Below are 4,301 nucleotides of genomic sequence, written 5' to 3' on the forward strand. Positions count from 1 at the left end.
CTGTTTATAATTCTTAAGAATTTAAACGTACATAATTCCGAGAAGAAAATGCACACGTTACACAATCCGTATTTAATGTTAAGAGCACAACTTGTATATAATTACTTATTTTTTTCTTTAGGGTATTATATGATAATTGCTGATTACTTTTATGATTTTCAGTTTGCTATTCTGACACGATATGCATAGTGTGTGTATGTGTGTGTAGGTAAACGGGGAAAAGGAATGGAAAAGGGAGGAATAAGCGTAGAAGTGGAAGAGGCAGAACAAGCAGAGAGAAGGAGAGGAAGAGGGACGAATTATCCTTATCATCATCATCATTATCTTTATTATTATCATACATTGCATGATTGCATACAATTCAGATAATATTCTGTCTCAGTTGCATTGTGAGCGAGGAAGTTGCCTCATTCACTTCAGCAACCGAAACGACTGCCCTTGTCACTGTCCTCCGGCGCGTTCGAAGTAGTTGGCGCCGCGCACGACACGTTCACCGAGGCGTTACTCCTTCTGGTGGAGGTCGTCCTTCAGATCCTAGGGAAGCTCCTCACGTGCCGCTTTCAGGTGACTGTACACGAGCGCCTCTATACTTGCCCTACGCTCTGATTCCTCTTCGGGTTTCATAGCGACCTCTTGGACCTCTTAGGCTACCATCTCGGGCTCGACTGTCTCAGGCCCCCTAGAGGCTTCCACTTCACTGATGACCCGGATATGGCACAGGGTCTCTGCAGCATCTTTAGTGCTCGAGACCATTAATTTTCTAACGTCTGTTAGAATGTATTCATTGTCAAACTGTGTGCCCATGTTATCCCGGGCTTCGTGGTCCTCTTCCTAGGCCTCCAGCTCGGGTTGCTCCTCCTGGGCCTCCAGCTCGGGTTGCTCCTCCTGGGCCTCCAGCTCGGGTTGCTCCTCCTGGGCCTCCAGCTCGGGTTGCTCCTCCTGGGCCTCCAGCTCGGGTTGCTCCTCCTGGGCCTCCAGCTCGGGTTGCTCCTCCTGGGCCTCCAGCTCCACAGAGCGATATCACGACGATGGTATTAATGTCGCAGAGGGTCACAGTACCTGCAGTGCACTAAACACTCAAGCTCTGTGGCTATCTGAGCGTCCACCATCTTATCGGACAGATACTGCTCCAGGGTCTCTGGATCAAAGCATTGTTGCGGCCAAGGTGAAGTCCACGGTGAAAACCCGGCTTGTTTCAGAGGAAACGCTGCCGGAGGTTTCAACAACGGAGCGAAGCCCTGCGTGTAGCTCGTCGGCTATCAGCTGGATAGCACGGTCAGCCTGCTGGCTTCCAGAGAAGGTAAAGGAAAAACGCCTTGTGGCATTTTAATCTTCCTTCACGAGCTCCTAGTCCGTGTCCTTGTACTTCATCCTCACGCTGGAGGAGGAGATGCTGGTCTCTACCGAAGACAGTAACTTTTGTATAAATATGTATATACTCATATATATATATATATATATATATATATATATATATATACTTATATATATGTATATATATGTGTGTATATATATGTGTATATATATATATATATATATATATATATATATATATATATATATATATATATGTATGTATGTATATTATATGTTTATATGTATGTATGCATTTATCTATGTAAGACCGCAATAAAGATAAGAATAAGAGTAATAAAAAGCATCATAATGATGACAATGAAAATAACGAAAAATCATAAAAAGCGCAATAAAAAAGAAAAGAGAGAGATAGATAGATAGAGAGAGAGAGAGAGAGAGAGAGAGAGAGAGAGAGAGAGAGAGAGAGAGAGAGAAAGAAAGAGAGAGAGAGAGAGAGAGAGGAAACCGAGAAGGGCCTTTCCCAATTTATATCCTCTTCGCATATATATTTTTTTCACATTCTTGTACATCATGACTTCCTGTTTCTTTATGTAAATGACTAATCACCCAGATTACCATTTTCCACGCTCGTCCACTGAGCCATTTAGAGGGAAGACTGAATATTATTTGAACATTTTCTCTTCCCTCAGACTTCCTGTTCAGTAGACAAACACCTCCTTGAATCTAAAATGAATTTGTGTGGTTAGATCTCAGTGACTTCCTTGTACCAGCATCAGCTCTTGAAGAAGCTATCATTTAATAATGTTTTTTTTATTCCTTTTTTTCTAAGAGCCAGCGCCAGAGAGGGGTGGGGGTAATAAGCGTATACATTTTTTTCTCATAGTTGTAAAATTTAAAAGTGAAAGGAGAGTAAGATACGGGATAAATATTCTTATCAAACTTGATATATTTTATTTACCTTTAAGAACAAGGAGTTAAGAATCCTTTATCTTTGATTCCTTGACGCGCTCTGCGAATTCTAACTACGCTCGTTTACCACTATTCACAACTTTTCCCCGCATTAGCATAAAATCCAATTAAATCCTCTTATCTATAGTCTCAACCAACTCTAAACATCCTTTTCATCCTGACAAGTGGAAATTCATCCTTTCGGCAATATTTTACATCCTAATATCATGCATAACTACAGCTCCCTCGGCATTTATTCCATACAATAAATTGCTCTTTGACTGCAATAACATGGTTCACTCGCCCGAAGGTCTATAAGCATTTATCAATATGTATTTCCAGCATCCCTGTCCGCGGCCGAGACTGTTTGTCTCTGTCTATCTTGTCTTTTTTATCACGATCTTCTTATCTCTTTTATTAACTTAGTTGATTGCGATAATTATGGCTATTAAGTTGGCGTTTTCGTTTATCTTTCACGACAGGAAACGCACTTCCTTTTCTTTCTGAGTTTAAGGGATTGTTCTTATTCTTCTACGGTAGAAGGGAGGAGGAAGGGAAAGAGAGGGAAAGGGAAATGGAGAGGGAGAGGAATGAGAGGAAGAGGGAGCGGGATAGGAGAGGGAGAGGAAGAGGATGAAGGAGCGGGGAGGGAGAAGGAGAGGAAAATGAAGAGGGAACGGGATGGGAGAGGAATAGGAAGAGGAAAATGAAGAAGGAGAAGAAGGAAAGGAAGAAGAAGAGGAAGAAGGAGAAGGAAAGGAAGAAGAAGAAGAGAGAGGGAAAGAAGAAAGAGAGAGAGAGAGAGAGAGAGAGAGAGAGAGAGAGAGAGAGAGAGAGAGAGAGAGAGAGAGAGAGAGAGAGAGAGAGAGAGAGAGAGAGAGAGAGAGAGAGAGAGAGAGAAAAGCTTATATCTGATGCATTTCCGGGTATATAACATGAAGATTCCATATATCACGAACTCTCAAGCATTAATTATTTCCACTGTACCACATTTCGCTTCACATGAGCCGTTTTCAGGAGCACAATATTGCTTTTATGTATATCCTCAGTCTCTGTTTATTGCAAGCTATTTTTGCATGAGCATTTTCGCGCTGTTTGTGTGTGTGTGTGTGTGTGTGTGTGTGTGTGTGTGTGTGTGTGTGTGTGTGTGTGTGTGTGTGTGTGTGTGTGTGTGTGTTTTATGCAATATGAATGTCCATCTTTTGCAACAACATTGTCCTATTTTAGGAAATTATTTTGCTCTAATATTAGACCATTTTCTGCTTATCCATCTGTAAAATCCATTTCGCAATTACTTAATAACAAAATAACTCGCACTCCATAAAACATCAGTATAAAAGACTAGCATTCCACTCACGAATTTAATATAAAAAACTTACATTCCCATAAACAAATTCATTCTGAAAAAAAAATAGCAATTCCTTAAACAAATTCAGTCAAAAAAAAAAAACTAGCAATTCCGTAATCAAATTCTTTAGGCTGAAAAACGAAATTGTTTTATACCAGCGCCAAGATCTCATCTAGAAACTACGCACGTACTAGTCTCTCTCATCCTCCAAGGGCATCAAATTACTCCATCCTGGTCTAACGGATGGTATGTCGAGAGATGTTTACATTTGCGTATTATATTTATAATATTTCAGACGTTATATTTCGTGATTCTCCTAATCGGGTGTATATTTAAGCCTGTATCCCCTGGTAGAGGTTCCGTTTGTCATCTGTTCTACTGCGGGAGGAATATATAATATCTATAATGTATTCAGCGAAGGGGAAATTATGAGATTGTTCGTGGAATTATATATTTAGGAAAATGCGTTTTGTATGTTCCTCATAAGGGATCGGGCAATTTTTAATATGAATATTGGACAAGAGAGGAAAAACAAAGTGTCTGATACTTATATATTTTACCTTCATTATGGCATTAGATTCCCTTCAGAGCTTCGGAATGCGCTTGCGCGAAAGGAGTATGCCAATAATAACAAAAGAAAACGTAAACAAAGCGTCGATCTGATGATTAACCGTCTCTGTTTTCCGCG

Source organism: Penaeus vannamei, chromosome 2 (genome assembly GCF_042767895.1).
Source record: "Penaeus vannamei isolate JL-2024 chromosome 2, ASM4276789v1, whole genome shotgun sequence".
In the NCBI taxonomy this organism is placed as follows: Eukaryota; Metazoa; Arthropoda; class Malacostraca; order Decapoda; family Penaeidae; genus Penaeus; species Penaeus vannamei.